Source organism: Protopterus annectens, chromosome 7.part0 (genome assembly GCF_019279795.1).
Source record: "Protopterus annectens isolate FY-2018-M chromosome 7.part0, PAN1.0, whole genome shotgun sequence".
Taxonomy (NCBI): Eukaryota; Metazoa; Chordata; order Ceratodontiformes; family Protopteridae; genus Protopterus; species Protopterus annectens.
In genome coordinates this window covers 1475440422-1475452944 of record NC_056739.1, presented here as the reverse complement: position 1 = coordinate 1475452944, position 12523 = coordinate 1475440422, and the positions used below count along the sequence as shown (strand labels likewise).

At 39.8% G+C, this 12523-nt stretch overlaps 1 protein-coding gene across 1 annotated transcript in view; it reads right to left on the bottom strand.

Annotated features, from left to right (window-relative positions):
- Positions 1 to 8531, bottom strand: part of PLXNB1 (plexin B1) — a 3809096-nt gene extending 3800565 nt beyond the window's left edge. Inside the window, exon 1 of the mRNA XM_044078026.1 lies at positions 8350 to 8531. The gene's annotated coding sequence lies outside the window, so the exon portion shown is untranslated. The remainder of the gene's footprint in view (positions 1 to 8349) is intronic.
- Positions 8532 to 12523: the final 3992 nt, after the last annotated feature.

Genomic DNA, 12523 nt, shown 5'->3' with positions numbered 1-12523 from the left:
CCTATTGCTCCTGATACTACTGTAACTATCTGGGTATCCTACCACAGTGCCCTCATTTCTGCCTGCAAATCCTGGTATTTTAACATAGAAACATTAAAATAGGTTAGTCTCTCCCTTTTTAAATTTTTCCAAATCTTGTGTTTCTAATACTATGATGGGAATGGACTCCATTCCCCAAGTCAAAGTACGACTGAAGTTCATTAAAATATTGTTTCAATCTTTGATGTTAGCCAGAAGTGCTCTTCAAAGCACCCACAATGTGCCCAGTAACACCTCCTGCAGTTCGTACGGCATTCGGTAACATATCCAAGTAAGATTGTAAATTATTTTATAGAAGACCCGTCGCTACTACTACTAATGGAACTGTATGGGTATCCTTCCACATTCCCCTCATTTCTGCCTGCAAATCTTAGTATTTTTATGGCTCCCTCTCTGTACAAGAGCGACACTGTAGTCAATTGGTGTAGCAATTTCAATGATTAATGCTACTTTTCATGGACTACTATATCTGGTTCTCACTTTTTTTTTTTTTTTTTATTAACTGTTGGCAATGGATAATCCCAAGTGATATAAACATTTTCTATGATAATTTGTTTTTCACCTACTTCATTATAATGTTTGCACACTCCCCAATGCAACAGTCTTGCCACATTGCTATGGCTTTCAATATACACTCCTGCCATTAGTACATCACAACCAGCAACAAGATGTGCAACTGTTTTCCAATTCTGTTTTACAAAACCTACATTTGTCTGTTCCTCCCACATGTTCAATGGGCTTTGTAAACCAACATGTAGTCTATCTTAAGCTACAAATATTAACCTTTCATCTTTTGATTTAAATTCACCCCTCCTTAACCATTCCTGCTCCATGATCAACACGAGGTTGTTGCAACAGTTTTCTATACTTGCATCCATTTCTTGCCTTCCCATCTGATCCTTCGCCTTATATTCTTTTGTTTTTTGGCACATTCACTTGCTGCCCAATTTTTATCAACTTCTGGTTTGATCTCCATTCCCACTTGAAGCTGATACGCTTCTGCTGAACTAAGCAGGGATGTCACCTTAGAACTTGTTCTCATGTTTCAAAGCTTTCACAATGTTTGGGTCTTGTGAAGTCAGCAGATATGCATGCAGTCCCACAACTGTAGATCTATGCATGTAATCCATTTCAAGGACGCCCCAACCTCCTTCAGAACTGGAAACATATAATCTTGGTATGCACCAAATTTTATAAAATCATTTGAAGAGCATGAAGCATCCTTGTTTTCCTGTCCAACCTAGCACCTTTTGGGGCCAGTCACTCCAAAACTAAGTTAGGATAGGAAGAGCAAATAAGCTTAGACTTTTTTCTTAGAATGTCAACTTTGTTTTCAGTATTACGTCTTCTAAAATACTTCCAAGTTTTATTCGCTTTTGTTTATATTTTATTGTTGATCCTTCATCAATTCCCAAATATTTATATTTTATTGTTGATCCTTCATCAATTCCCAAATATTTATACATCCCTCTTGCATCACATTTTTGTCCCAACCTGATATTTCTTGGTGCTGCAGCTTTCCTGCTTTAAATGTTGCTTTTGCATAATAAAACCAAATGACATTCTTACATTTGAAAAAGTTGACCACTTGCTGTTGTCCTTTCAGTTCCTCATCTAATGAGCTACACAGTTTTAAATCACTTACAAAAAGATAAAGTCTTCACACACTGTTGTTTTCGGGAAACAAAATTGTAGCCACACCCTAACCTGTTAAGTAGACAACTTAATGGCTTACGGGCAAGACAAAATGGCAGCAGTGACATCCCCCTTGGAATTTTTATCCCTGGAATAATAATTTGTCCATCATGGCTTAACTGCAAAGCAGTTTGCCACTGTTTCATTGTTGCTTTAATGTAGTTGATAAGTGTAGAGTGTATCTTATACATTTTTAAGCATTATACATTTTTAAGCATTATCCAGGAATGAAAGACACTGTCCAATATTTTTTATTACTATTATAATAAAATATAGTCTACCTCTCCGTGCCATACTTACCTTTTTTTTTATAGTTCTCCATTAAGACTAACAAAACGATCCTTTGTTCCATAGGACTTTCTTTAACTTTTATTCTATACTCATGATTGAGTTTACTAAAGGACTATAAAAACTCTGTCGACATCATTTCCAGTGTATAGTTTATACGTCGTCAGAAGGCATGTTACTGGTCTAACAAATTAAGATTGCTTGAAGATTCCCTCAAGTAGAAGTAGGAATACGTTTTTTCTTACAGTTAACCAAGCTGGTGTCCAGTCAGGGTGAGCACAAACAGTTCGTGCTCATGGCTAAATCTTCATGTAAAGATGTAAATATTTATTTTACATTTGTTGACCGGGATAGTCTGACTGGATATAGGTCAGATTTTCAGTGGAGGCCCGGCAAGAAAAGCTCCACATATATATACACACACACACACACACACACACACACACACACACACTATATACAAAAATACACTTCCAGGTTTAGTACAAACATTAAACTATTTCTACTTCTGTATGTATCAACACTTGGATCTTTACAGCTTATATTACAAAGAAGAACTAATCCTTACTTATTTAGTGGGTTTTTTGGCTAGACCCAGAGGAGAAAGGGTGTGCCAAGAAAGGGGGAAGAGATGGGGTGGAGCAAGGACAAAGCCAGCATCTTTTGAGGTACCGAATAAGATTATTTTTGAATAGGGCTGAAGATTCTGGAGGTTTGGTCTGCAGGAAGAGAAATACTTAGCCAGAGATTAGGTACTGCACCCGTCCTGGAGTTTTCCGATTAGGAGCTTTTTCTTTTTTAAACTTATTTCAATCTCCCTGGTCCCTACTTCATCACATTTTATATCCCGTTTGAATTTCGTATACTTTTACTTCTATTTAACATCTGTGTTATGCTCCACAGAAAGTTCACAGAGACTTCTCCAAAATGTATCCATTTCTACTTTTTTTTGGTGGTGTTTCAATTCCTTTTGCCTCATTTCCCAATTTTCTATAACACTTGGTTATCAGTAAATTGCTTACTTTGTACTTCTAAGGTTTCCTGCTTGTGCAATGTGCAGTACAACAAATTTGGATGTACCAAGCACTACTGCAAATAATAAACTAAAAATAGTTTAGCAATTTGGCCACAGAGAGGTCATCACAGATGAGGCAAAATCATTACTAAATATTGCAAAATTGAATGTTAAAGCAGGTACAGGTTGCTCTTTCAGTTAAGTGTGCTGCAACTTCAGCCTGAACCTGTGAACACAGAGGCAATTTGTTATGTTGCATTAAACTGCATCCTGTAGTTGTTTACAGCCCAAGACAGAAAAGGCATGTCAGTAGGTGGTGTTGATGTACCTTACAGAACTGGGATATTGCCTGGGATTCGAGCAGAGCAGGGACCATCATATTTTTTTTCACATTACTACTACTTCTTTCGGCTTTTCCCGGTTAGGGGTTGCCACAGTGGAACTCCGTAGATTTTTATGGTGCCGGGGTGCCAGCCGATGCTCAACCTTCAACGAAGGCATGCCCATTCATGCACGTCTTTCTAACACCACTTGACCACGGGGAGGACATGCAGACTCCACACAGAAGGTGCTCCAGCAGAGAATCTAACGGGAGAACCTCTTGCTGTGAGGCGACAATGCTACCACTGCGGCTTCAGTTTTTTCACATTACTACCACCACCACCGAATTAAGGTTTCTTTTACAACTAGTTCCCCAATATTCTTGTCCTTGTGCATTCCAACATAGTATCAGCACCCCAGTTTAACCCTTACTAGGGAATGGTCTCCCTGCTGGAAGAGAGACCCACATGAGGAAGAGGCCGTCTCCTGTGTGTCTAGGTTCTCAGTGTTCTATCCACCTCTAAGTGGGCTCAGGCCAGGCAAAGAATCATACAGCTGCATTGGACTAGCTTAACACTTAAGCCCTACCCCACTCTCCCAATGATATACTGGGCTGAAATCAACTAGGAGAGTATGCAGTGGCAATGCCAGGGGTATGACCCCCCCCCCCCCAACATGACACAGCCTTCTTTACCTACCCACCAACTATAGCACCAGCTCTTAGCACAGACTTAAGAGTCACCACCAAGGCTAGAGCTCTGGACAGAGACCCCAACACATCCCTGCATACTTCCTCCAAGAAAAAGTGAGGAGGTAAAGCCTATGTATGCCTCCTCCATTCCAGCTCCATTTATCACCATGTACAAAATGTTATCCCTGTGCCACTCATTTTCTTCCACTGATCAGATTCTCCAGTCTGGTTATTTGTTCTTCCATGGAAAAGGACTTCCATATCCCTATCTAAAGGGATCAGGTGTTCACATTACATTGTTTAAAAGAAAAAAAAAAAAAAAAAGTCTTATTTTCAACCCAAAAGGGAAATTAAGTCCATAACTTATCAAAAGTGTTAACAGTTGCGTAACTTGGATAAAGGATGTTGTGCTGATGAAGTAACTACATGACAGCATAAGCTAGAAACAATACTGTTCACTGCCTCGTTTTAATCAAAACACTTTTTATTTTAAAAAGGGATACAGCAAACTTATGTTGAATATTATGTTCTGAATCAGAAACCGAAATGAGGGGAATCTGTAGGCTAGCTGTAGTTTAGTGTTATTTTGGAAAGCATAGCATAAAACTATATGCAGAGTTTAAATACTGGTTTGAAAATTATTTGAAGGGCTTTTTTGTGGAGATGTACATTACTGGACAAATTGGTTAACTTTTTAGGTACAGCACGATACCACTTGGCAATGGAGGGTACAACTCATTTGTGAATCTTTCCCCAAGTGGAAGGAAATAGGTAGAACTTTACAGCTTTTCTTACAAGTATATACATGCATACATATTCATTAAATTAGTGAACAGATCCTTCATGAGACCCTTTCAGCCACAATCCAAGCCACAACAGCCACAATAAGTGCAATATAAACTACCAGGTTAGAGTAGCCAGTCAAACATGTTTTGGGGAGCATGCAGTCATGGGTATATCTTTAAACAAAATATCCTTCCTATTTGGTTCATCAGTCTCAGATAAAACCCTTTATAAAAAAGGGCACCACAGCATTCTGGAATACTGTCCTAGAATGTATTAAAAACAGATATAGTAAAGCACAAAACAAGCATGACAATCCGCAGCACATCTACTGGGGGAAAAAAAATAAGAAATATACAAACTAAAAAAAAAAAAAAAAATACAAAAAACAATTTACAGCTTCAGCTCGAACTGTCTGGCAGTTACCACAGACTATGCAGACTGACTTGTTAATGTGCTGCTTCCTGTGTGTGTGTGTGTGTGTTCCCACAGCCTTAATTTGCTTACTGTGTAACCTTGAGCAAGTCACTTAACTAGAGATGGACTTCACTGGTCTACTGGACTGCAAGCCTAGTAACTACAAATTAACAGACGTTTATATACTCATCTTATACTTTAAAAATGTTAACAAGCTCGGCAAACTCCATCAGCTGCACAGTTGCCATATTCTGCCTGCATGTAGTGTTTAGTACACAGTCTACTGTGTTGTATAGAGATAACACAGTTTGGGATTTTACCTTTACTTATTGCAAGTTATCTTACTAGTACATTTATTATTTTACCTACTAGAAGTTCTTTTGTAGTACCTTAAATTCCAAAGTATAAACTACATTAACATTCCCACTTTATGCAGTGGGACGTCATAAGAATCACTGAAATTATCTATATATTTTTTGATAACATGCCAAGAAAATACAGCAAACTGTAACCTACTTTAATGTTTGCCAATATTTTGTGTTTACTTAATTGATATTGTGCAACTACCTTTGTACAACTGCCTTTGACACAGTCACAGCTGAAAGGGGCCTCAGACCAGATAATTTTACTAAAGTTAAAAAAGTGTAAACAGACTTTCCAGAAATAAAAAATATATAGCCACTTGTCAGTATTAACACTGGCTCTAGGTGATATCAAATTGACTAAACGCTGAAGTGACATCCTGAACCCATGTCAAGATGGGATGGGGGGGGGGTGATAAGTGACACACCTTGCTCCCTCTATAAGATGCAAGCAGTTCTGTCCCAAGTACAACCTCCAACCTTATAAAAGGTGCACCATTTATCAAAGCAATTAGAACTTTATACATTTATAAATATCACTCTAATCCATGCTGGACAAAAGCAACATGCTCACAGGGATACATCTCCACAATCTGAAATTGTCATTTATTCTTCTTTAAATAACTGTAACAGCATCTATGCCACTCTATATACTTGGTTTTTCGCAGGACAATTACCACTAGTGCAAAATTACATTATAGCATCACTCAATTTTAGAGGCATGCCCCTTCCTCAAATCCTCTTTTTTTGGCTATTTTGTCAATATTATAAATCAGTTGTGTTTCCAACACACTACATGGCAAGATTTCAAAGAAGCATGTGGCAGCAATCAATTCTAGAACAGTGAGACACAACAAGAAGGGTCTGGAACACTACACTTCTGATGGATACATAGCAAATTAAACAGAACCCCCCCCCCAAAAAAAAAGTCATACTGAAAAAGTTCATAAGATGAAAGATGCTACAAGATGCCAATTACCCATCTACTTACTGCTGTAAATTTAAAAGATTATAACCTTCAAACTCTGCAGAAAAATAGCAGCCTATCACTTTCGTGTATTCACTCCAAATCTGCAGGCCTCATTTATAACAAATGCTACTTTAAAATGTGTTGATATCTTTCTCCTTCATGCAACATAAACAAAAACAAAAACTGGGACTACATGTCACCGCAGGTTGTCTTTTCAAACACTGTACTCCTACAAAACTGAAGCACTGCACTTTCCTCAACAATACAGAGAGGACGACACCATTTAAGTTTGTAAGCAACTAATACAGAACACAGGATTCCCAAGGAAAACAAAATGTAGTGTAAAATTCAGCTAAACCTCTCGAAAATCACTTAGGATTTGACATTACACATGCCTACCTCCTCATTATACCTAAATCTGCATGCAATTCACAATTACCTAAATACACACTTCCAACAAAAAGCACAATAGTGAAATGATTAAAAGTGACTTTAGCACAAACGTCCAAAACAAAGTTTCATTCGTGTATAGCTCCCTGAAACACCACACTGAAAATTACAGTTAATAAAAATAAAAAGTAATGTAGCCACATCAGTCCAATAAATCCAGATTCAGCAGTTTTACCATCAGCACTGAACAGCCACAGCTCAAAGTCAGCAAGACTTGCTGCAATCATTTTCCACTTTGATTAGCTGTGACCATACAAAACGCTTAAGATTATCTTCACCCAATCTTTCTTTGCCCCTACTCTCAATACATGAAGAAAGCTTTCAAAATTGAATGTCAACTATAGTATGTCCAATACCACTTTACTGAAGAGTCGCCAAATCAAATCGTACCTCTTAGATGCTGACCTGTAGAAAAATAAGTGTATGACTCGAGCCTGCAGAAAAGTAATGTCATAACTTAAGAAAGAATGCAGACAGAAACAGGCGACAAAGGAGAATGAGTGGAGTGCTCCCCCATCCCAATCCCTTCCACAGCTCATTCAACTACGAACAAGATGACACAAAGCACTACTCTTCATCTAGGCCCCTAAAACAATACGTATCATCAGGGGGACACGGAAAAGGGCTCAACTCACACAGTACAACGGGTTGGGAGACAAAGACTGCTAATTGGGATGTCTCTACAGCGTCAACATTACAGTTTAAATGTAGCAGGAGTACTTGTAAAAGACATCCAGTAATGAAATCTGAAGCTAGCAATTTAAATTCACCGCACGGAAAAGCTAAGTTATTAATAAAGAATAAATTGTGATTACTAACTAGTCTGTTAATAGTACCATAACTCTTCTTTAAACCCTTCAAATCCGACTTTCAGAACGTGTACCTACGTACAGCAGAAAAAACTGTTTTAAAGGCATAAACTGAAAGTATTAATAATACACATAAAACTGTACCAGAATCAAAGTAAAATATAGAAGACAACAGTATTATTATTGAAAGTGACACGGTAGAAGGCGGCACTCTTATGAACAAGTGCAAAATATCCAAAAGGGGGCAAACATTCTTTCTTGAAATGTAAACCTTGAGAAAACCAGGATAAAACAATCCCTGCAGCTAAGGAATAAAACAGCACGTCGTCCACTCAGAAGAGCTGCTAATACCGCTGTTCACAAACAAAAAAGGAGAACAGGTTGATGTGCGCTGCACGTGACAAACGTTCAGAGCTATCCAACTCTGATCACACAACTATTATCTCCAGTTCTACATCTTTGATTCCATCCCTTAAATATTTCTCGGTCACATCAGAAAGGCACCCTACCTCAAATCAAATGACTTGTGCCGACTAACTCAACTCCATTGAACGACTACAGCACAGAAGCTCGACAAAATCCCGAAAAAGCCTAACACCACGATGTTAGTAACTCCACATCCAACAGCTTCACATCCCTTACAGACAAAGTTAGAACGGCGCTACTCAAACCCCACCCCTACAACCCCTTAAAAACGCGCTTAAAGGGCCAACGGCACCACCACACGCTAGGGAATAGTCTTAAAAGGCCAACCCCACAGTTAAAAACTTTACACCAAACAATTTAGAGAGCAGCTCTCGCCCACCTTTTCACGTCATCAACAATCACACCTCATATCGTTATGCTACTTAAAAATACTTGTTTTGTACCTCGCATTACTTGGAGTGATTTCAACACTCCGCTGTGTTACCGGTTGCTATTTCTTGACACAAATACCGATGTTGGCATGATGCTCATGGTGTGTGGTCTTGTAGTGTGCGGTACAAGCTTCTTTTTCTCCGTTTACAGATAGTCTACAGAATGCTTCCCATGCGAAACTGAGTGCAAATGTGGTAGAAACAATGTCATTCTTATAGACTCGTTTTGCACAGTTAACTGGCTTTTGTATGGGCGGCCACTGTGGTGCAGTGGTTAGCGTTGCCAGCTCACAGCAAGAGGTTCTCTGGTTCGATCCTCGGGTGGGGGTGCCCTCTGTATGTCCTCCCTGTGGTTGTTTGGGTTTCTTCCCACATCCCGAAGACATGCTGTAGGTGGATTGGACATTCTAAATTGGCCCTAGGCATGAGTGTGTGTGGCTGTGTGCCTTCTGTGGAAGGTTGGGCGCCGGGCTGGCAACTCGACACTGTAAAACTCCACTGCCAATTGTGAGCGGACAGGTGATCCGCTGTGGGTGACCCCTAATCGGGAAAAGCCAGAAGAAGAAGGACTGGCTTTTGTATACATCTCAACTGTTCCCGATTTTTAGGAACATACATGATTTTTTTACTCAAATTATAGTTCTGTTCCTCTTAATCCCTCCTAAAACTGGTAACGTTTGGAGAAGAATTGGTAAATTAACTAATGACAATAACTACAGTTATATACTTCCTTTTCTTCAGAAAATGTATATTAGTTCACATTGTTTATTCTGTTAACCTCTCAAGGTAATAGTACTAGTTTGTTTTAAATTATCCACGATTATTTCTCGATTTGTCCCTAATTCTTTAGAGAGCTACGGTCTCCTGCTTCTGACTGTTGTTTCTTTCACACGTTGCTGACGTGAGATGAACAAAAATGGTTCGTCCTGGCTGTGTTTTCAGGTAATATGTAATGGCTAATCCAATACTTCATAGTATGCTGGAGTGCCTAGTTAGTACATCTTCACTTGAATTAATTACAAAAGTCAACGAGTGCTCTTCTTGTGAGTAGGCATGCTGCCTATTTAGTTTCTCAGTGCCCTCAATAGCTCTCAAATGAATCAGAGATAAATCCAGAAAAAAAATCAGGAACATTTTTAGTACTGTTAACATCAGATGTCGACAAAATTAGAGGCTGTGAATTAATATACATTTTCTGAAGTAAAAGAAGGTTACACTTCTAATTATTGTCATTATTTACTTAAAACATAGTTCACCACCTTTCTTCAAAGGTCACCAGTTTTACAAGGGATTAAGAGGAACAGAGCCAAAAACTGAGTCAAAATCAGAGACAGTTGAGAAGTATGCTCCCCCCAACTAATCATAATGCTATCTGCTCATCCTGGTTGTTGCTTCAGCTGTTGCTGCTGTGAGCTGAAATAGTAGCTGGTACTTGCTATCCTGTAAGATAAGTGTATATTGTGTACTGTGCCTGTTAACAGATTATATATATATATATATATATATATATATATATATATATATACACACACACACACACACACACACACATACACACATAAAAATGAGAAAGGACATTCAGAAAATGTACACCTGCCCACAAGACAGGAGTGCGTTGATGTTGGGAGGTTGAGGTTGGTATAATGGTTAAGGTGTTTACTTTACAGATACAAAGTGCAGGGTTTGATTCTCACATGGGGACTAGCTAGGCTTAAAATGGCCTAGCACAAACCTATGACAGATGCAACCCCAAAAATAATGGATGGACAAAGTCCCTAAATCATGGGTAATTCTTAAACATTACTCCAAGTCATTTCAAAAGTTAGAACAACATGCATACCTCTCAACTATCCAGATTTTTGCCTCATATTTTTGGTCTATTCTTCATAAAATATGTGGTTTTCTGGCAATCACTGTGAGGAGCTGATTTAAGTATTTAAATAATGATATACATTTGAGTTTCAGACATGAAATCCTTCAGAAAATGTTTATTAACACAAATCCTGTTACTCTAGCAGCTTTCTAAGTCTATAAAAAACAATGGGCAGGATTCACGATGGCTTGCACGGAGTCTAAGAGTAGTGTAAGACTCCATGCAGCCATCGCTATCCAGGAACAGCCTGTATGTGCGTGTAAGAGAGCACCTAAAACGGCTCTTACACGGACAGGGCGTGGATATGCTAATTACCTCACTTGCAGCCGAAAGGCATGCAAATGAGGTAATTTTGTGATCCAGGAAGCAGAAACCTGCCCATGTAAGAGCCGTGTTATCTGCAGAAATGTACTCAGTTGATAACTGAGTACCGTTCTGCAAATAACACAATGGAGCCTTGTCAGCTCCAAATAAAGGTTGCAAATGTTCCAGGCAGCATGCCAATCGCCAAATATGTGGCCACTGGCAACGTACCCCGATGCAAAAATAAAAAAAAAATGTTTAAACGTAGCGCAGCGCCACACAAACGGGCTGCGCTACAAAAAAACAGAAAAATAAAAATTTTAAACCCACAAACGTGGGTTTTATGCAAAGCATGAATTTACAATGTAAGGGAATAGCAGGCTGAAAACAACATGGCCACCGAGTAGGGGTTGCTAAGGGGGAAGCTGAGTGTAAGACATGTAACTAAGCGTTAGTAGGCAATCCTATGTAAATGAGTGGTAGGATAGTGAATCGTACTGTCACATAGCAAATGAGCACATTCCGTGCAGTGTAGGAGTAGGATAAGGGGGAGTAACAGCGTAGGAGATAGGTGACATCACAGGGGGGGAGGTATGAAAGAAATGAAGCTCATTGGAGCACAGTGGCATGTGAAAGATGTCGGTCACACATCATGGAAAGAGGAGTGTCAACAAGTAGGCATGGGAAAGCCAAGAAATGGAAGGTGTACACTATGGATAACACCAAAGTTTCTTGCTGGGCGTGCATGCGCGTGTGCACGCTGGTAGGCACGAGTAAGATAGAGTGTGCGCGTGTAAGCGTGAGTGCGCGCGTTTAAGGCAGAGTAAGCATGTAGGAGCCTGTTTAAAGACATGTAAGCTTGTTTGCGCTGGTGCACGCGAGTTTTAACCCGAATAAGCAGATTGTAGCCCATCTAAGCATGTGTGCGCGCGTGTTAGCCGCTGTGAGCGTGTTTTCGCTGGAATGCGTGTCGCTCCCCCCTGAGGAAACAGAAGGGAAAAAGGAAGCAGGAGAAATAGTAGGAAGCTAGCAGGGAATACTGGCAGAGCTAGCAGGTGAAAACAATCAGAAGCAGGCAATTACACAGGCAGAACAGTAGCCCAGCCCAGCACTTAAAACTCTGCAAACAACAGTGCAGTATGTTTCTCTCAAGAGACACTGCAACAGAGGAGTAAGCTATTAGAAGTGAAAACTGAAAAAGCTTCACTCAGACCAAAAATGCTAGGGGCTGCTATAGCTGTTATAAGGAGACATATGCAACTTGCTGAGGGTGGTGACTATGCAAATGCTGCCGGACAACCCACAGTGAGGAGATGGAGAAGAGTGTACAGGCCCAGGGTCACCCACCAGGGGTTACATGAGCTGGAGATAGTGGAGCACTATAGAGTGGACAGAGACCTCCTACAGCAAATTGTTGAGCTGTGCAGGCCACACCTCACACACAGAACCAACAGAGGGGAGCCCATCCCAGTGGAAACCAAGGTATGTGTTGGCCTAAGAATACTAGCAACAGGTACCTTCCAGAGACCAACTGGTGATATGATGGGGATATCACAGGCATCAGCATCCAGGGTACTGCACCAGTTCCTGGATGCCATGTCAGCACATGTCGGTGATCATGTATATTTCCCCAATTCCCGTGAGGTATTG